The sequence below is a fragment of the Protopterus annectens genome, chromosome 13.part0 (assembly GCF_019279795.1).
Source record: "Protopterus annectens isolate FY-2018-M chromosome 13.part0, PAN1.0, whole genome shotgun sequence".
In the NCBI taxonomy this organism is placed as follows: Eukaryota; Metazoa; Chordata; order Ceratodontiformes; family Protopteridae; genus Protopterus; species Protopterus annectens.
This window is the reverse complement of record NC_056747.1, coordinates 217,109,021-217,132,313: the sequence shown is the minus strand read 5'-3', so window position 1 is coordinate 217,132,313 and position 23,293 is coordinate 217,109,021. Positions and strand designations below refer to the sequence as shown.

At 36.8% G+C, this 23,293-nt stretch overlaps 1 protein-coding gene across 1 annotated transcript in view; it reads left to right on the top strand.

Moving 5' to 3' along the window:
• LOC122787169 (guanine nucleotide-binding protein subunit alpha-11-like) overlaps positions 1–23,293 on the top strand; it is a 191,162-nt gene that overhangs the window by 155,582 nt on the left and 12,287 nt on the right. The window lies entirely within an intron of this gene.

The window sequence follows — 23,293 nt, the reverse complement described above, 5'->3', positions numbered from 1 at the left end:
AAGTCATCTGCTTAGAGTAACAGAGGTAAATTAGGTAGGTCAAAATGTAATTTGTTTATGTAGATAGAAAATAGAATTGGGGCAAATATAGATTCTTGTGGAACTCCTTTTTTAATTCTAGTTGAGAGTGAGAGAATGGATTGAACTTTGATGGAAAAGTGTTGGTTGTTTAGGTCATTTTGAAACCATCGAAGGGAGTCTTGGCTGATGCCAGTTTCTACAAGGTGATGTAGTAGCATGTTATGGTTCACAAGATTGAATGCTTCAGTGAAGTCAACAAACACAGCACCCATGAGCATGCCTTTATTCATGCTTAAACAGATTTCATCACTGAGATACCAGAGGGCTTTCACTGTACTTTTAGCCTGACAAGAAGCCATTTTGTTAGTGAGAGAGGAGACTGTATGTATTATGTCATTTGAGCGTTTTCTCTAGAATTTTGCCTAGAGTGGGAAGGATTGAGTTAGATCTTTACTGAAATGTTTTGGTGGGTTTGCTTGCTTAATATTGGGTTTATTACAGCTATTTTCCTGACAATTATCATGCTATTTTGTGTAAGCCAGAGTCTGAAAATGTGCAAGACAGGGATTGAGAGGTAATCTCTACAGTGGCAAATCAATGAGGTTTGTAGGCCATTTGAAATGAGGGGTTATCAGTTTGTATTTGCTACAGGAATTGTCTGTGTTTTGATTTAATATGTTTGAAGTAAAACTAGGGAATGCAAAGAGGAGGTTTGCGCATGATGAAGGTTAGTGAATTGGAGGGAGGAGTGGGAAGTTTGATAAATTCAGAGAGAAAATCAGGTGGTGAAAACTCATTCGCTTTGCTTTGTCTATCACTTTGCATTTCCTGCCTGTTAGGCCAGAAATTTTCTTCCAGAACTACCTAGAGACATTAGGGAGGTTTGTAATATCTTCTTGTGTTGGCTTTTGTGTCATCTTATTGATTGTTTGCACAAGTTTATACGTTTGATGTATTATTATCTATTGTTGGGCATTGAATTGGATTTGGTTAACCAAATCTTTGTTTTTGTTGTTTTTGGATTCTGTTATCTACATGCTGTTGGGAAGTAGCAGTTTTGAAGGAGCTTTAGTGTATTAGTGAGATGTTTTATTGTATCAGTGAGTCTTTAACTTAATCAGTCTTGTTGCAATTGACTGTAACATTTCGTAAAAATATTCAGTGAAATTTAGAGTAAGATGAGAATTTCTCTCTCATAAAAATGGGCACAGTTTTTTGAATTACTTTGGCTTACAATTTTTTACAAGATATAATGGTCTTGGAGTTGATTATAATAGTCAGAGTGAAAAGAGGAACATAACAGGTATGAGAAGATTTTCCCAGCCACAAATAACCTTAACTTTATTTCTAGTTTGAATTGTATAATGTTTTGCAGTATTTTTTTAAATGAACACCTTATTCAGTTAGATAGGTTTGATGACTCAGCTCACATCTTTGAATTTCTTACCTGCATCGCCAAACACTCAGATGACTTTGTTGAAACCACAGTTTAATGACCACTCGAAACACCAGAAAGTTGCTGTGGGATAGGAACCATTTGGTCACCATGGTGAACTTTAACCTTTCCCCACTGTAGATTCAATCTCAGAGTTGGTATATTTAGTTGTGGGTTGTGGGGGGCAAAGCTCCCAAATGGGTGGTGTGATTTGCTTTGGTATGTATTTTTTGTATGGATGGCCGAGTAGTTAGTTTCTCTAAGTTTGTTATTGGTGTTTTGAGTGTTCGTTAAACTGTGGCTTTGGCAAAGTTGTTTCACTGTTTAGAGATTCGGGAATATTTTCATTCTTTTGAAGTAGACCCATATGTGTATATATATATATATATATATATATATATATATATATATATATATATATATATATATATGTGTGTGTGTGTGTGTGTGGGTCTATGTAAGTTGACTGACTACACATTTGTGTGACACATAATTCATCATAGCATGTTTATCTAAACACAAGTGGTTGACAACACATTTCTGTGAAAATATTTGGTCTAAATGCAATATGCATGAAAACAATCGACAACACACTCATCTACAAGGAGAGTTACTGAACATTTGAGGTCATGAAAAAGTTGACTTCAAGTGTTTTTGCAGGGACAACCTTCTGCAGCCTCCAGTGTGGGGGTCAAGGCCCCCAACACATCCTACAAAATTATATATACCAACTTCATGTTTGCACCAATTCTAAGATGGAGAAATTTCTCAAAAGCAGGGAATCAATGCTGGTGCGAAGTTAGACATTGCACCAGCACAATTTACAATGAAAAAAACAGTGACCTGCATTATGTGCTGAGCAGAGGTGCCTCTAAGTTGCACAGTTTAAGCATTCCATTGGCAGACACTATGTTCTATACAGTGTATACCCTGATTGCATCTGTCAGTACTGCCCATCTGTCAATTAAATTATTTTTACACAAATAATTTCAGACAAATGTGTAGTCAATCATTATGTTTTAGAAAAAAATATTTAGATTAATTGTTAAATATGTGTGTGTGTGTGTGTGTGTGTGTGTGTGTGTGTGTGTGTGTGTATATATATATATATATATATATATATATGTGTGTGTGTGTGTGTGTGTGTATAAAATGAATTGTGTCACACAATTATTAAGTCAACAACTATATATCTGTATTTATATCTATATCTATCTATATATATATATATATATATATATATATATATATATATATATATATATATTAAGCACTGTGTAAGTGATATTTAAATAGAAGTCCATAATCACCTGTTGTGCACGCATCAGTTCAACCACTCATGAATTATACACAGAAAATAACATGTTTGACACTATCAGTCTGCATATCCAATAGGTTATAAATAACATTGATAAATATTTAAAATATGTGGATATTGAAATGTATCTTTATGTAGATTGTATCTGTATATAAAATGTATTATTATGTAAACCCATATATAAATCAACCATATAAATTTGCACTAGGATGTTATATCTATTACATTTTTTTTGGTTTAACTATAAATTTAAAGTTTTGTTGCTCTCATTTTTAAAACTGGATTTATGGAAGTGAAATCATTGATTCCCAGTGACACTGTAAGATTAAGCATAAGCTGTCACAGTTACTCCTTATATTCTATTTCTTTTCCTAGTTGCCCTACTTGTGTCAATGGGCACTTTCTCCAAAATGCCAAAAATAAAACTGTGAGGATGCTGACCATTTTCCAATATGCATATACAGACCATTATTTGAAATGTTCTCTTCAATGTCATAATAATGCCTGAATGCAATAAATGTTCAATCTTGCCTACTTAGTATGCTTTGCAGTCTGAGTATACAGCTATATGCACTAAGCCTTTTGTTTCACAATTCCCATCTTGTAGCAATATGGTAAGGTACTAAGAGTTATTAATAACAGGTAATTCTCTATCAAGTATATATAGGCATTGTTTAAATGCCCCACATTTTTTCATACCTGTTTTTTGAAAAGGTCACCAGAGTAATAGATGAAAGTAAAATGGTGCACACCACATACCTCGATCTGGCTAAAGCTTTTGGCACAACACCCCCACTGAGGCATAGTAGAAAAACTAAATAAAATGAAAATAAAACCCTATGCTATGTCACGCTTTTAATTGCCAACTGGCTCAAAGATAGGCACCAGGATATCAAAATAAAATAAGTTACCTACACAGAGACCATTCAACAGTGGACTCCGTCAGGGTTCTGTACTGGGGCCTCTGCAGTTTTAACATCTACTTTTCTGAAGTAAAAGCCAATGCAGAAGGGCTCTGGCTGACTACATTTGCATAAGGCTGCAAGCAAGGAGCAGTCATTGAATATCCAAATGACTTAAGCATCCTCCAGAAAGGTTCGTCCCAAAGAAATAATTATCAAAAATCATGGCCTGAAACTAAATGCCAAAAAATGCATTATTGTATACTTTATACCTATCCTCGGGAATTGCCACAGTGACAATATATCCCAAAGAGTTGACCCAGTTGTTTGGGATTCGGGAACATATGTGGACAGTGAACTAACTTTGGACCAACATGTATCTATTGTCATAAGAACGCCCTTCTATATTGCACAGCTTATAAACAAAGGGACTGGGTATAGATCTAGCACATTGGATTTCACTGACCCCTTTGCTCAGCCTTTGCTAGTCATTGAGTATAATGCCCCCTTTGGCATATATCTGTCCAGACACATGCTGCAAATGGAATGCCCACAGGGATACCTTACTAAATGGATACAAGGCCTAAGCAGTGTCTTACATGGAAAGACTCAAAGCCTTATCACTATCCTCAGTATCCTACAGATTGAGAATGGGTAACCTGTGTCTGGCATGCAAGGTGCCCTCCAACCCAATACTGATGGACCTACTGCACATCAACAAGTCAAGTGGTATCAGAACTACTCAGTCAAGGGATCTAAACCTCTTTTGCAGTATCAGCAGAATGATTTGGAGGGGCAGGTTTATCTCACAGAGGATAACACTGCTCTGGAACAGATTCTCCATCTATGTAAAACAGAGCTCATCCATGTCCATATTCAGACACAGGTAGGATATACGGATGAGAAACAGAAAATTTACCCCAGGACTGCCTCCTGTACTACTAATGGACAGAGACAGTTCCTAAATACTTTATCCCATGCATGGGCCCCTTCAAGTTATATATGGTGTGATCCCAGTTATTGTCACCATGGGTAATATATAATTATCAACCTTGGGATGGGTAAGACCAATGTAACACAAAATGAGGCAGGTTAATTCAAGCACCAAAAAGGTAATTGGCTAGTCTTAAAATTACCCTCAAGGGCGGTTAGCCCAGTACTTAGAAAATAATATGTGACCCTACAAATAACAAGGAAGGACGTTCATCTCTTGCCACATACTGTAATGGAATGAGGCTTCATTAGACTTAAATTATTGGTTGATGTTATCTTAGACATTTTATTGTTTTCTCCTCTAGTTAATAGATTTTTGTGGGTTTGGTCTTTACTGGGTTTCGAGATGCCATCAGTTATTTTGGGTTTAAGTCTTAATTGACCATAGAGGATTTTGTCACCCAAGGCTCTGTGTGCTACTGATGACATGAGGTATATTCAGAGGGGATGTTGATGGGTACTATCAACTTCCCCTGAATAGAGAGAAAAAAAGGAGGATACTTAAGGTTAGTACTTCTGAATAAAGTAAACAAGGAAACTGTAGTTGAAAGAAGAAATTACTGGGCATACAGAAACCACCATTTAAGAGTGCTTTCTGAAAAGCAGATATAGTGGCTAGCATTATTAGCTAGAAGAAGAAAGACTTAGAGGAAGATTATGGTGCATGTGTATAACAGCAAAACGAGCTCTGATGCATGACTATTAAAGGGCAGAAATTATTAGTGACCTTAAGAGAAGCCTCACAAAGAAGTAGGATTCTGACAATAACAGCAGAGTAAAGAAGGTGTCTCGTAGGGGAAGACAAAGAGTAAAGGTGACCATCAGACAAGCAGACAGAATCGACAGGAAGAAGACACTGTCAAGGTTTATAGAAAACACTGAACATCCAGCTTATAAAACAATTACTTCAACATCAGTTTAGTCTATAGTGCAATAAAAGCAACATTTGAACAGTTCAGCAAACTTAATTACATGACTCATGTGAGGACTCAGCTCACATATCTGACTAGTTTACAATGGTACAGCTTAGGGCCCCAGAAAATACCTGCAAACAAACTATTGCAAAAATGTGATTGTGTAATTCACTCTTCATGCATAACTGATGTGTTTCTAATGGTACATCAGAAAGTTACTGAAAGCATATACCTGTTAAGAGTCAAGTACAAAAATACTCATTGACGGTACAGAATGAGGTAAAGAGTAATAGTCTAAAGACAAGAAATTATTAAACCTGTTAACAGTCAAGTACAAAAATACTCATTGACGGTACAGAATGAGGTAAAGAGTAATAGTCTAAAGACAAAAAATTATTATACCTGTTAACAGTCAAGTACAAAAATACTCATTGACGGTACAGAATGAGGTAAAGAGTAATAGTCTAAAGACAAGAAATTATTATACCTGTTAACAGTCAAGTACAAAAATACTCATTGACGGTACAGAATGAGGTAAAGAGTAATAGTCTAAAGACAAAAAAATTATTATACCTGTTAACAGTCAAGTACAAAAATACTCATTGACGGTACAGAATGAGGTAAAGAGTAATAGTCTAAAGACAAAAAATGATTATACCTGTTAACAGTCAAGTACAAAAATACTCATTGACGGTACAGAATGAGGTAAAGAGTAATAGTCTAAAGACAAAAAAATGATTATACCTGTTAACAGTCAAGTACAAAAATACTCATTGACGGTACAGAATGAGGTAAAGAGTAATAGTCTAAAGACAAAAAATGATTATACCTGTTAACAGTCAAGTACAAAAATACTCTTTGACGGTACAGAATGAGGTAAAGAGTAATAGTCTAAAGACAAAAAATTATTATACCTGTTAACAGTCAAGTACAAAAATACTCATTGATGGTACAGAATGAGGTAAAGAGTAATAGTCTAAAGACAAAAAAAATTATATGTCAAATTATTTACCTATTTACCTGCTGAGAATGATATGAAAGTACATACTAACATATCAGAGAAAGGGATACTATTCCATATCAGTAGGTGCAGAAGTAAGCAATGCTTTGATTTAACTTACATGCATGAGCTTGGTATGGTAATTCTAACATGTTTAGCATATAGTGTAGAAAAGCAGGTATGGCAAATGTGTACTAAGACAACAAGGGTAAATCAAAGGGATAATTAAGTGTCCAGTTTGCAGTAAGCAGTTCATGTTGCAGCCATTCTGTATGTGACACGAGTACAGTACAGCTCACACAATGCCTAATGCTGGCAGTGAAAGGAACTAAGAAGTGCTGTATATGTTGTTGTATCTTTTGGCTTTTCCTGGTTAGGGGTCGCCACAGCAGAACTCCGGTCTGCTAATGATTGGCAGTAGATTTTTACATGCCGAGTTGCCAGCCCTGACGCACAACCTTCAACGAAGGTACGCCCATTCATGCATGTCTCCACACACAAGATGCTTTAGTTGAGAATCGAACAGGACAACGTCTTACTGTGAGGCGACAACACTACTGCAGCACCACCGAAGTGCTGTATATAAAAGTACTAAAACCTTGGCCTTAATACAAGAGCATTTCCATATCAAAAGTACCTACTGAGAACAGAAACAAAACTTCCTCTTAAATGGTTATTTTTTAAAAAGGACATTGCTTGTTTTGCAGATACATGGCTACTCATTCATGGCCATCACTCAACATCCTAACCACCACAAATTCAAACAACTCCTTAAGAACTACCTATCCAAACACTGGGTCTGTTCCTGCTACTCACCAGGCTAATTCCCCTCCCCCACCCTGTACCTTACCTTAACCTCTATACCAATCCTCAACTACACTCCCTCCATCTATCTGCTACCTCTGTTGACTTACTGTACTCACATCACAAATAGCAGTTTAACTCTCTGTCATTATTTCACTGTGATATACATGCATACTGCCTCTGAATGTATACTGTTCACACTTGTCTTTGTACTTTATATTTCTGTATAAATTTAAAAATGGCTTGTTCCTCACGAGAGACCCTGTATGCTGTTTATACTGTACATATTATAAACTAAATGCTGTATTATAAAACTACTATTATTGCTAAATACTGTATTACTGTATGTATGTGGAGCTTTTCTCCCTGGGTCTCCTCTGAAAACAGGCTTCTGGCCCAGTCGGATACACCCAGTTAACAACTGTAATAAATAAATAAATACTCAAATAGTTTCAAACAAATAAAAATATGAATTGCTTCTTGCTTTATTTTACAAAAAAACAAAATAATATAATAGCAGAAAATAACATGAGAAATCATGAATCAGTGTTGTAAAATGAAGGTGAAATCTTTGTGACAACTTTATACTGATATAATAATGTGTGTCCTGCAGGATATAAATGTTTCAAGGTAAAGTCCTATAAATGATACAGGTTGGTTTAACATTATAAAATCCTAGAAAAATTCTACTTGTGTGACAAATTTATATTAAAAAGCTATTTTGAGCTTTGTGTAATTGCAAAATTTGATAAGAGCAAGAAATGTAATTGTAAACTATTGTAAAGCTTTTGGCTAATATTTCAAGGCATAATTATACAAAGCAGAATGTATAACTCTGTCTGTAAGGGGTATGTTCATATGTTTGAATTTATGAGATCTAGTAAAGGAAGCTTGTTGAACAGGATTCCTGTAAATTTACCACTTTCTATAAAAGGAAGAAGCATTTGGATAATAGCCTGCTAGCCCTTTAATATTCCTTTTTTTTCTAGATCTTTGAAGATAATACATAGTGGCACAAAAATAAAAATTAGTAAATTGCTTGTCATCAACATATATACACACATCTGCTTCATAATAAATCAGCAGATGCATTATTTGCTGTAACTTTTTTTTTTATAAAAAATATACTTAAATTGCTACTGATATGCATTTAGACTCTTCTGAATAAGCCAATTATGTCTTTTTGCACAATGTGCTGGCATCATTTGTGGGTTTCTGGCAGGCTTCTGAGACAGCATATAGGTGAACAATGGTTTTAGGGACAAGTCACGTAACTAGGCAGTGCTATAAGGATATCTCAGAAGAGGGAAAATTGATTAAATAGGCTAACTTGGTTAATAAATAAACTAAAAAAAAAATTAAAATGATACAAATTGATTAGATATTTTATTTTAATTCAAATAAGAGTAACACCCAAGAAGTTCAATACAGTATGTACAGTGAAAACTTTACTAGACTAAAAATAAACAGTATTTTTGAAGAAAAAAATTAGAACTCTACTGCTACTGTTGCTGTTTACAACTGTATTAAATATACTTCTGTTTATGTATTAAAAAAATAAAAACAGTTTTTAAAGAAAAAATAAAAAGTGTAGACTGAAATAAAATCAAGTACTTTATTTTATTGTGCACGTTTTTATTGTTGGCGCATTATTTTAATGTCTTTTGTGTTGAACTTTCTTAAGAACAGTTAAACAGAAGGATAACAGGCTTAAGCCCATGTAACTCTATCATCAAGATGTGTGACATGACACTACAGAATCAGAAAACAGACATGCTCGAAGGATGAATGCAGTCCTGGCAGATATATAGATTATTTTGTATTGAAAGAAAAAAAAAACTATTTAAACATTTAAAAATATACATCCCGGTCATGATCAGATAACAATCTATCTGTTTAAGGGGAAAAATGCATTTTTGACTGCTAATAATATTCCATGAGGGTTATCAGGAAGATTGTCAGACACCAGTCATTCACATCCTCTTAAAATAACTTCTAAAATGGTTGCTTTGGACACCGTATCCAAAGTATCATAACTATACTTGTGTGCTTGTAAACTCAGAATCAGCCAATTATAATGTTTGATTCTAAGTCATCTTTCAGTTTAAAAGCTAGTGGTGGCTGGTGACTATGAAGGAAGTACAGAGGGCTGCAGCAAGCAAATGAATGGTAGGCCTAACTGAAATGGGGTGGGATTATATTAAAGGATTGCCAGCTCTGGGCTTGGTTACAGTTTTACACAAATAACTTGTCATACACTGCAGTACATGTTACATAGTCTTCCAGAAGAGGCCTTCCTCTTCAGAATTCATGCCAGAGTTCAAGTAATAGTTCATTTCACACATATTAGGTAGTTGAACAGATTCCACTACAACACCACAAAACCCAACTCCTCTAAACACAAAGCTGACCGGCTGTGTTTGCATGGACTACTTACTCAAGTACACATGTGCCATAAACATATACAGTTTGCTATCATGCGAGTTTCACAGAATAATAAAACGTAAATAAAGGAAAAAGCAACTCCCCCATACCTCCTCACTTTATTATTATTAGCTATTCAAAGATACTCCAATTTTGAAAAAGGCCTTGCCTTATATGAGTGCAGCAGAATAATGGTTTACTATCAAAATATCGATCCCCCATTGACGAATGTAAACTTTGTTGATTCCTTTACACAAAATCCATAATGCAGATTTCTCAGAATTTCACAAAAACACTGAAAGTCAACATTTCTGACCACTCTACACCTACAAATAAGTGCTAACATGGGTCAAAAAGGGGGCAAGATTTTGCAGTTCAGAAGACTATTGTTCAACATTTTCAACCGTCACTGTTTGGAATTAGCGTTGGTGGTGTTGCCAATATGCGATCGACATTTTGATTGTAAGCCTAGAGTAATACATTGGAGCCAGATCAGTGCCCTTTATGAGACAGGACAATGGCAGGTTTATTGTACTTTTCATATTGAAAATGGCTTAGAATTACAGTCATTGGAACCATATAATACTGACAGAATAGTTAAGTCAAACAGTCAAAAGAAAAAGGTTTTATTACTAGTTCAAGGCTACTGAACCTGTCATAGCCAAATTCATGAATCACAGGGACTGAAGTTTGAACAGAATGAAGTGCCTGAGCTAAAGCAGCTACATAATCTCATGTTCGAGAGAATTCATGAAGCATACTTGGGAACTGTTAAATATAAAGAAAGGGCATATGACATTCTTTTGGCTAGAAATGTCCAAATATATTAAACTTGTGTTAAAAAAATGAAATCTGTAACAAGTATTGTAAAAGAAGCTAGACAGTTTTAATGATATCTCAAAAAAATCAGGATGCACCGTGGAGTTAGACTCCATGAGATTTATTTCATTTTCAGTCAGTTAACTTCTTATATGTGGTGATTACTATAAGTACCGTGAGGTCATCAAGATATCTCTTCACTGTCACAACACTGATGAAGTCTCTTCTTTCTTTATTCGGTATCCCTGATATAGTCATAGTAACACACAATACTCTACTAAGCCATATCAACAACAAACTGTGATAAATAACAGCAGTGGTCAGTCACTTTCATCCACAGACTTCCTGTTTGCCTACCAGTTACAGCTACTTTACTATGTACACCTAAGATGTCAGATTGTAATCAAATGAATGGAAGAGTAAATAATGGCCACAGTGATGCATTTTAGCTCATTGCTGTCAGACACATGCAGTGAAATGCATTGCCACTTGTCACACACACACACACACACACACACACACACACACACACACACACACACACACACACACACACACACACACACACTAGCCACAGTACTGCATTTTAGATTATTGTCAGATGCATATAGTGTAACCCACTGCATTCCCTACTGTACTTGCATGCATGCATACATATGAACACATATTCTCTGTCTCTGTCTTTCTCTGTCTCACACACACACACACACACACACACACACCACACACAGCTACCCTGAGTGGAAATGTTAGTGGCCACGTTTGATCAATCCCAATCTGTGTGAGTGTGTGTGTGTGTGTGTGTGTGTGTGTGTGTGTGTGTGTGTGTGTGTGTATGTATGTGTATGGTATATACTGTAACAACTACTTGCTACCAGTGCAGCAAACAGTTTTTTACAGTTTAAAAGTAGAAAAGAACTTTTTCTTAAACTGAAGCACTGTACTAGTCCATGTGTCGTTTAACTGTAGAAAAGAACTTTTTCTTAAACTGAAGCACTGTACTAGTCCATGTGTCATATAAACTGTAGAAAAGAACTTTTTTTTAAACTGAAGCACTGTAGTAGTCTATGTGTCATATAAACTGTAGGAACAGCTTTTTCTTAGTTTTACTCTTCACTTTGAGAAGAACTTTTTTTTTGTTGGGGGGGAGGGGCACAAGATCAAGGGGATGGCACTGGCCACATTATTAGTTAGCTACACACATACACACACACACACACACACACACACACACACACACACACACACACGCACACACACACACACACACACACAGACACACACACACACACACACACACACACACACACACACACACACACACACACACACACACACACACACACACACACATGCACGCATATTATCTCAACTTGGCTGTATAAAAAGTATCATCTTTCAGGCTGTCTGGTAGTAGGAGTTCAACAGAACACACAGTCATCACTAACACAGCTCATACAGCATAGCAATATATTGTTTAATTACCAAAAAATGTATTTAATAAAAAAAGTTTATTATTGTTTCAGGCACCAGTCATCTCATTCAGCCTGAGCTAGTGGAAAATAGTTGATCAATGTTTACTTAGTTTAGCTGCCCAAAAATTCCTAATTGAAGCTTCATTTCTATCCCTCTCCTGAACTGGCATAATTTCTTTATTCATTATGGCAGAGTACAACTAAATGGCATGCTGCTTTGAAAAGAGAGCCCAGCCGAATAATCATGCTTTTCTTTTTAAAACAAAACGGGAATTGGAATTCCCAACAGGAGCAGTGTGCGACTGTATGGTTTCTGTGTCCCTTTTATGGGAATGTTGATTATCTGGCAAAATTTAAAAATAGCCAAAAACCTGTGTGCTATTCGCTGACTATTATGATCTTTAGATTATTTTTCTTCCATAAACTATCAAAGTTAAAGAAAATAAAAGGTACTTTTCATAGCTTCTAGGACTTTTAACAACTCTGACAGTCTTTCTTTGTACATGATATATGACAACTAGACCAACAGTAATTATCCTCAACAATATTAGTAGCAACATAAATTTTGGCATCCCAAGGGGAAAGCCTGATGACTGACAGGAAGCATCTGAATAATCAGATAGGATATACTGAGAGGAAAGGTGCTGAAATTCCAAAGCAATCTCTTCTTCCTCCAAACAAGTGGAAGATGAACTTGTTGGCTTTTCAGTTTATATGTTACATTCTTAGGTACTGTGAGAGGTGAATGCTAATCTTGCCTGAGTTGAAACCTACTTTGATCCATGCTAAATGCTTTTCTGGGTACTGGAGCAGTTTCAGCTGATGTGGTGGTGATGATCTCCATCTTCAGTCTCCTGGAGTCCACTTCAGTGTTGACAGAGATGTTCCCCTTAGCAAGGAGGGCAAAATTTCAGCCTGCAGTCATTTAGGCTCTTCTGCCAAGGCACCTATTTTGCATTCCTAGGTAATTTTTCCTCTGAGATAGGGATCTCAAATTCATGGCCCTTGAACCTCAAGCAGTCCACAGATCAACATATTTATAGATGAAGGAAGTAGCTACACTATTGTTCTAGCTAAGCTGCCCACATTTAATTTCGTCTTACAGATTGTGGCCCCTGTCTGAGCTTGATAGTCTTTATACAGCTCCGGTGGTTATCTGAGATTGAGAACTCTAAGCCTGTAACTCAGGCTGCAATGCTTCTGGTTAAATTTCTGGTGAAACCAACCTTGCTACTTTCACTGGTACTGATTTAAGTACCTTTTTAAGCATTATCTTTAGTATGTTGGTTGTTAGAGGCGCCTTAGCAACTGACTTCTCTTCCTTAACAGTGAGATCTGGCTGGAACAAATGCCAGCCATGGTAGTTAATGTAACTACATATTAATTTTCAGAACTGTCAGTGATGAAATCCTTTTCTCTATTTAATTTCTACACATTTTTTGGGCTTCTAATACCAAGACAGGAATGGACCACAGTCCTAACACAAAGAATAATTGAAGTTTATGAAATTAGTATTGTTTTAATCTTTGATGTTAGCCAAAAGTGCTCTTTGCTGCACCTCAAAAAATATCCTTTTCTGTATAGTCATCTTCCTGATGAATAAATTTCTAGAAAAACTCATACTGTAGCTAAAGGACCCTAGGCCCCGTCTCTAGAAAGGAAGGCTATACCACAACACAACTGAGAATCTGTTAAAACCACAGGATTTATTCACCTTAATCTTCAGTTGAACAGTACTTTTAAGCAGAAAAAGTTCAAATTCAGCTTGAACTGGATGTAATAACTTTAAATAATTATTTTAATAGTACTGTCCACCCTGTAAAAGGTAGCTGTAACACTAAAGGATTGGTATATCGCGCTTTGTGTACTAGGTGTTCAGCATTTTACATTGGAAAAAACAGACATAAATAAATTTACGAACACCATTATGATATCACAATGACAATGCTTTTTATGATATCACAATGACAATGCTTTATATATACACTTTTTGGTTTGTACTAATTTCCATCATTTACTATTTTCTGATGAAGTCCTGCTTTAAGTTGGCTTGGGACGAACACCATGCTGAATCTCAGTTGTTTTGCGGTATATACTTCCTGTCTGTAGTATGTGGTGTGATGAGGCTGCCAAGTTTTACCACTTGGTAAATGCAGAACATATCCACCCCATTTCACAATGATGACCACAATGATGAAAGTGATAATTTGTATGGTTCGATTGTGTCCCTCGAGAAGAAACTCAAACGGTTGCGTGGACTACACCTGGACAACTTATTTTTGGCTGAAAGTATTAAAGTCCAGAGAATTCCTAAGAGGCTTAGGTACTGCAAATTCCCCAACAGGGTTATTCCAGGATCTAAGTTTTACAATGATTTGGTTGACTTACAGACAAGGTATTGAATTGTTAGAGGTAATTATTAATAACAACAAAACTATTATAGATTGTCTTAATATTGAAGTTACCAAAAAGAACAGTAGAATTACTAATGATTTATTATTTGATATACACAGGGACTGCTACAACAATGTTTTTTTTTCTAGAGTTGATAGACATTGTGACATTATTAGAACTAGAAAGAACTAAAAGTGGTTGAGAGACAAGAAACATTATGATTCTGGTAATGTTTTTTTCCTTCCACACTAAGGTTAACATCCCAGGTGTGCACAGTTATGAAACAACTAACATCAGATCACCCAGACTAGCATCTTTAAAGATGGTAGAAATGATTTTTTTGATAATGAAACTCATATCTACAGTGAAGAGGCCAACCCATTTGACATTTTAGAATTTTTCTCCTATGTCGGTCTGACAGGCTAGCCAGTTAATGTCATCATCCCCCCGATGGTCACTTGGAGGAGATGACTTCCCTACCTCCCCAATGTCATCATTGGAGGAGATATGACAAGGGCCAGTCCAGAAGGGGAAGGGGGAAAGGCAGAGGAAGGAATCAGAGACCAAGAGCTCTCTGATTATGTAGCCCAGGCTGGTATGACCCTGACCCTGAGCAGCATCTGCCCTCACCAAGAAATGATGCCAACACACAACACAGAGATCAGATTTAATAATTAATAATTGGCTCAAAGGTCATCTAAAGATGCAGGCACCCAATGCACTCCCTAGTATGAAAGAACATCGTCTGTGCAGCAACTGAAACACCCTGGTTGGGCTCCTGAGAGACCCCCAGCTACCAGGCGTATACCTCGTATCGCTTTTCGGGCCCCCAAAACCCAAAAACCAAAAACAAGGGAGAGTGTCCATCATCATCAAGGACACCCACCTCCAGGTTAGTAGGTTAGCACATGAATGTATATAACCATACAGGTGCACCACAACTAAAAAAAAAACTACTACATGTTACAGACCAGTTAGCCAACCAACAGACCTCCACCCTCTCAGGAACCCACTCAGCACCTCTGAATGGATATGAATGATAATGATTCACAACAACATCCTACCAAACCATACTGTAACTACCCTAACATAGATTGGGTACATTATTTAACACCTATTGAATTCAGCTCAAAGGTTCCTTAAATTCACTCAGTAACCCAAACTGCATACAACAACTAGTCACCTCCTACTAGGGGAATATAATAGAGTCACCACATCAATACAAAATGACAACGAGACACTACCACACTGGAGGTATACCCTCACTACCCCAATCTGACCACAAACTAATCACCACCCACACCCATATCCACCTCCACACCAAAACACCACAGTGAAAAGACTCACTCTCTCTTTAAGCTCTCTTCTTCTTCTTAAGAGCCAGATGGATGCCCCTATCTCCACAATGCTCAACTCCCATCCCACAATGCATGCACCTCATCAAACAAATGCTTTCTATGGACATCTCAGAATCAATCCCAAATAAAAGTCCCTATCTCCAAAAGGTCCCTCAGCACCTCAGGAAATAACTATCTGGAAGTATAATAAAAATGTAAGAAAAAAAATAATAATAAGGAAGCAAACCCAAAAAGCAAAGAAGGGAAAAATCCATACTATCTCTAAAAAAAAAATCACTAGAAAACTAAAAAAAAAAATAAAAGGAAAAAAATCCAAAAGGACACTAAAAATAAAGACAAAGAGCCTTCTTCAGCTACTGAATGTAATCTCCTGTCAATCTCAGATGTCAGGGTGAGAGCCCCCTCAGCAAAAAAAAAACACATCAATGGGACCACCTGATTATCCCAGGTTGCATGCTACGAACTAAATGCTATTTAACCTTAGCCTTACTACAGGATATGTACCTGACACTGGGTGACAGCAACAGTGTCCCACCCACCACAAAGGGGGTACCTACAGACCCTAGGAACTACCGCCCATAAGCAGCCACAGCCTGGTCTGCTGCAGCTATGGAAAAAGAATCATTGGAAAAACTCAACAACAGAGATGGGGGGGGAGACACACCACTTGATCCCACCCAGTTCGGTTTGTAAAGGGCAGATGAACCTTTTTTTTTTTGGTTCACTTTTTTTCAAACAGTCACTAGATGAGGGCATGAGGGCAGTCCATACAGCCTAACACAATACCCCACTCAGGCATCATAGATAAGCTCAGCAGCTTAAATGTAAACCCTTATGTCACTCAGATGATGGGTTGCAATAAAGGACAGAAGACATAAAAAAAAAATCGCTGGAGCAATGTGTCAGACACAAGTGGTGTCCCACAGGGATCTGTCCTGGGACCCCTCTTGTTTCGCATTTATTTTCTCAGATGTTAAAGCAATGGGACCACTGAGTATGAAAAAAGTAATCAGGACCAAGAGGATCAAGGGTCTCCAACATATGTCTTATTCTGCCCAGACTAAGAAACGGTGATCTGTGCCTGACATACAAGGCCATGTCCAATCAGGAACTGATGGACATGCTCCACAAGACTTAAACCTCGGCATAAGTATGAGGAGGACATGCTGAGGATAGATGCTCTGGAACAGAATCCCAGTTCATGTTAGGCTGAGCCCCTCACTAACTCTCTCTTCAAGATCTTGATGAGTGAGTGGATGGGAGATCGTCACCCCCAGGGGTCACATCTGTGTCACTACTAGACAGGCACAGTAAAATAATTCTATTATTATAGGGGACCTTCTTGTGTCACTATGGCTAGGCTTACAAATGCCCCAGGGCAGATAGCCTAGTACTAAACTATGAAACTATGAAACTATATTAGATGTGGAGAGTGTCTTTAGTACAACCCTCTCTCACTGTTCACCATGATAGAATTATTATTAGCTGCAATAATTTTAAGATTTTCAATTACAGCAACTTAACCATTACTGAAGAATATTTTTTTATTTGAGAAAGGCTTTACCTTTTTCCCACCCCTAGATTTATTTTAATCAAATTCATTAATAGAGTTCAAGTTGTTTATATGTAAATTAAATTTTGCTTGACATGTAAAGCTCTTTGGTACATAGCTCTCCCCTTTTAATCATGATGTTCTATAATCTATCTTTCAATACTAATTTCCATTATGCCATTCAATACTGGAATACAACAGAGACAAAAAAGAACATTAGCACAACTAGCCCTTCTAACCAAGTCTGCAAAGATGCATGGAGAAGGATGTAGGGAATGATGATGAAGATGGACACACTCATGCATCTGTATCGTAATTTTAGCTATATAACGTTTGTATCTGATATTAGGAGTTGCATCCTTGTCAACCATGTCAGAATTCCAAGCTTATTTTCCTAGGTAACCTAATATGGTACATACCTTTGATCACTGTGGTATGAAAAGAAGACCTAGACCTTGCAAAATTTTATTATTTTTATTTATTTTACATTTGTTGACTGGGCTAGTGCAGCTGGATATATGTCCATTTTCAGTAGAGGCCTGGGGAGAAAAGCTCCAAAAACACAGCATTATTTATATTATATGACAGTTTTTACAAATGCAGGTGCATTTCAGATTTTAGCAATTCTATACATTTCCTTACATTACTGCTTAAAGAATCTTTATACATGTCATATTTGGATAGTAATAAGAAGACATTTGTAATGACATTAAATTAATATATAAAAGCACACTTTCTTTATGGTTAACAGAGAAGCAACTAGATTAGTACAGGAATAGTGGTAAGTACCTAATGATAAGTGAGGAAGTTAGTTAGGGTTAGCACAAAGGCATAACCAATGTGTTTTAAGGCATAGTTTCAGTTTGCTTTTGAATAGTGTTATTGAGGAAAGCGAGGTCAGGTCACTGGGAGTGAGTTCCAGCTTAGCTTTATGGACATGTAATTCAGTGAGGCCTATATAGCTGCTGCATGAATGTCACCTAACAACACATTTTTGAAAAATGGTTGAGAGTCAAACACTACTCCTGATGTGTGGGCTGTGGGCACTGAAGGCCGAATCTTACTTGATAAGCCAGCTACTCTTTTATATAAAGTAACTTTAATAGCACTGCTGCTCATTTGTTGTTAGAACATGAGAAAATTAATTGTGTTTACTAATTGCTTTGGTTATAGCCATATAAAATATTACTTCTCAGAGGACATGCATATACTGTTAAAAGATATTTATGTCTGTTAAAGTAATTGTGGAAGAAAACTTGCAGATGAATGGCTTGCTTGAGGTTTGTATCAATGACCGCCTACAATATTAAAGAAAGATTCATTTGAAATTATACTGTATCATTGTAGGAGAATGGAGGAGTTACACCTTAAGGTTGTATTTCAGAGGTTCTTCTTGCAGAAGCAATAGCTTCTAGAAAGGGCATTTTCAAAGGCAGTTACTTAAATTCAGTCATAAATACTCACTCAAAAAGAAGAGTCAGCTACTTTAAAATGAAATAGAAATCCCATGGAAGGACATGATCCTTAACAACTGGTCAAATTAGGAAAAATGTTGCTTAAGAATGCTTTGCAAACCTTCAAAGAAGTTAAAGAGAATGAACTATAACCTTGATGGAAGACTGAAATTGTAGTTACTTGAACCTTTATAAAGGACTAATGTATACCTGCATTAAAAATCTGAAAGAGGTAATCTGAAACTGCAGACACTGGTACTGTAACTAGATTAAAATGCATATGGTCTTGCTTGGTGCCCAGTTCATCCAGCCCTCTGCAGAGAGATCAGTAATAATTAGTACTGGCCATTCAGCCATATCTAGCTAGATGATTGTAAACAATTTTAGAGATCACAGAAGTTTCTCACCAAGAAATTACAGGGTACTCAAAACAAGTCTTACATGGAAAGACTGAAAGCCTTGCCATTGTATTGTCTCCTACAAGTTGCTAAGGAGTGAACTTGCCTGGCTTACAGGGCTGTCTCTGACCTGGCCCTGATGGAATGCTACACATTTGTAAATCAAACTGCAGGAGGGTCACTTGCTCCAGGGATCTTAACCTAGCCTCTGACATGAATGGGTTATGCTGGAGAGATAGATAAATTTCCCAGAGGCTACCACTTCTCTGGAACAAGCTTCCAATGCATGTGGAACAGAACCCATCTCTGACTCTCTTCAAATGGAACCTAAATCAATGGATGTGTTACTGCATATTCACTCCTGGGGTGGCACCCATTGTCCCTCCAGGACAGAGGATGTTGTTATTAACTACCATAAACCCTTACCTCTCTGAACTTCGCTCACCTAAAAACTGACAATTCGGGCAACTCGGGATAAATATGGCTAGGCTTTTAAGGGCTCTAGGGCCATTAGCATAGTAACATCCTATGAATATAGGAACCTGTAAACTTTGTTAAAACAGAGGTACCAGCTCAAATCTCCATTCTGAGAATGTTTTTCAGGCCCAATTAAACTAAAGAATGTAGTAAATGTTTTAAGCAGCTGATGGATAGTTGTATCCTGATGGAAAAGTTGCTGCTTCTGGCTCTTGTCCAGGGATATCTACTTGGCAAAAGGCAAAATGCTGTGTGACCTCCTACATGTCCACAAAGATAAACAATGGATCAAAGCAGGCTTTATGGTTTAGTCCAATATCATGATATATCAAAGTTACAAGTCTGTTTCCTTTAGGTGCTCCATACATTGTGACATATTGTGACATAGACTACTGTACTCCATACTGTTCTTTAGCATCATGGTCCTTATAGCTAAACACCTGTTGAAGTGCTGCAGTAGTCACATCCTTATTGGACAGCAAAGGCTTTTCTTCACTAAGGTTCGGAACTTGTACCTAAGTCATTGTTGGTTAACAAATTAGGTTTGTCCTTCAGCATGGCAATTTGTGATATGAATAATCTGTTTCTCATTTCACAGTTATGATTCTTCTCTTTATATTAACTAGATAGTTCAGTCAGTAGAGCATTATATATTTCTTGTTTTGCCTGGATTTCTGAATGAATCTTGAATCAAGTGAAATGGCAGCAAAGTGTATATGAGCTCTGACGGCCAGTTCTGAATAAGAGCATTTCTTGGGAATTCTCCTGGTGGCGGGATGAGGTACAAAAAGTTGTTGATTTAAGAATCAGGGATGCAAAGGAATTACAAGAAAGACCTCTCCACAGTAAAGGAGCTACTGACAAGCTGAAGAATCAGCCATGCTGCATCAGTATGCAGTGACTGAGCCTGTCTGCTAGAAAACTGCTTCTCCAGCAATGTGATTGGCTATCAGGAAGTATCCTGTTGATGTCTATTTCCATACCCTCTTTGTTTCTTGATGGGGGGGTGACTTTCTGCCTGCTTGCTTTTGTGCCAAACCACTGCCATATTGTTAGTAGAGTCTATGTTAAAACAATGAACGGAAGAAATTGCAAACGCTCCGTTGAGCGAAAACTCATATACTCGAAACTGCTATTGTGGGTGGCTGCACCAAACAGACAAACAGACTTTATATCCATCCAATAACACAGAAACCATATAAGTTTAAAGCTATGGGGATTGTCAAACCAAGGGTGTGGTATATTTGGCCCACTGTGTATGCTGCAAAGCATTCTATGTTGGCAAGACCAACAGACGCTTGAGAGAGAACGTATTCGAGACCATCTTTATTGCTATAGGAGAAGGCAGGAACACAGTGCGTTAGCCAAACATATGATTCAGAAAGGGGAGAATCACTTTTTTAGTTTTTCCATTACAGATAATCTAATAGATAGTATGAGAGGTGGGGACTTAAGCAACAAGACAGAACAAAAAGAACTTTTTTGATTTTAATGTTAGCTGCACATAAACCAACGGGACTGAATGATTATGTAACATTGAAACCGGTATTAAAAAGCAGGAAACTTAGGAAGAAAGTAACATGAACTATATCTGTTAATTTCTTTTTGATACTTTGTTACATGTTTTTAGCTGTTTTTAGGTAGGTTCATGACAATATGGTTAATTACATTTTAAATGGCTTGTTCCTTTAATTTTTTAAGTGCTTGCGCACCTTTTTTATGTTGATTGGATGATTTTATGATGTGTTGTTTTTAAAAATGGGTGTGTTTTCTAAGAATAAACTCATTTTGGTCTGAAGAAGCAACCGGGACAGGTTGCGAAAGCGCTTACCTTTGTAATAAAGCTCTTGTGGAATATTTCACTTGGAATTTTACTTGCTTTCATGTCTCCGTGGTGTATTAGTGATTGGAACTTTTTGTTTTCGCTTGAACTGTTTGTGGTATTTGTTCCAACACTCTAACAGCAGGGCTTTTTCTCTTTTATTACTAAATCCAAAAATCTAATGACTGATGTATTTTGAAAAAAAATGTGTACTTTAAAGAAGCTAAACATCAATTAATATGCAACTTAAGTCTAAAATAAATGTTTATTTGCCAAATAAAATGTCATCACTAAAGTACAAGTATAATTAAATATTGGACCAATGGTATGACTTATATTTCCCCAAAATACCACTGGGTGCTATCAAGACAATCATGGCAACTCCTGTTTACCAATAAGCTTTATCCTCAAATGCAAAGTAATTATTATCTAAAACATTCTATATGCACTTAATTCACAGTTTTAGTTGGGAAACAATGAAATCATTATTACCTACAAACATTTCTCCAAAGAAATCTCCCCTTTTGGTTTGGAATTGAGATATATAAAAATATTCTATATCTACAGTTAATTAAAATGTGCAGTCCACTGACATCCACATTCCTTATTACATTAATCAATTCCATTGAGTCTCTAATAAAGAGAGTGTTCTTTTTGCATGTTTTTAATGAAATGTTTAATGTACATACCAAGCAGTTTAGTTCTTGCTCCAACTAAGCAGACTGTTTGTCTTATTGAGGCTTTATCCATATTTTGTGGACTTTTCAGATTCCAAAAATCGCACTAATCCTAGGAAATTAAACTCTCTCAAATAATCAGTAGAAGTGTCCCCTTACATATACCATTCTTCTTTCTGAGAAGTTATCAACCTATAGCTCCATTCTATAACAGTCTTAAATGCGTCATACACATTATTGTTTGAGACGATCTCCAACATCATCTTATGACAGCTAATAGTATCCATTATCATCAATACCCTTCCTTTATCGGCTTTCACAATATGTATCTTTCTATCCTTAGACAATCCGCCAAGCAAACCCTATAGTTTAACTCAGTGGGACCGCATCATATATAAATGTTGCTATATCTGTGAATCATGTGTGCTCTGTAGAGAGGTCATTTGCATGTATATTCCATACATAGAGAACTAAAGCTACACAATAAGGTAAGATTGCATACAGTGTCTTACCATGTTTTGCATCTTTGCCTATGAGCCACGTAAGTCTTTGGTATGTGTGGTTTTATGGCAAGCCAGCACTAGCCCATGTTACACAATCCCTGGGATTCATAAAGGTTACCACTAGGTGTACACTAGTGTACATTTTCTGTATTCAAGGACATCCCAACCACATTTTGTGCTGTCTATTTAGTCAGAAAGGCTACAGTAAGTGTACACTTGGTGCATACTCAGTGGTAACATTTATGAATCCCAGCCAGTGTTTATGAACACTGCATTGTATGCTGCAGTTTCTACTTTGTAACAAACTCATGACAGGCAAAATCGGGTGGTACGATGCCAGGATAATCCTATGGGCTAGGCTTGCAAAGGCTCCAGGGCCATTAGCCTAGTATACACCTATGAACCTATGAACCTAAAAGCCCATATGTTAATTTCTCTTGCAAGACACTTTGGATACAGTAAGTAAACTACTAACGTGTATCTCTCTCTCTCTCTAATTCATATATGAAGTACTTTTTTTTATTTTTACTTATGATGTATTGCCATGTGTGCT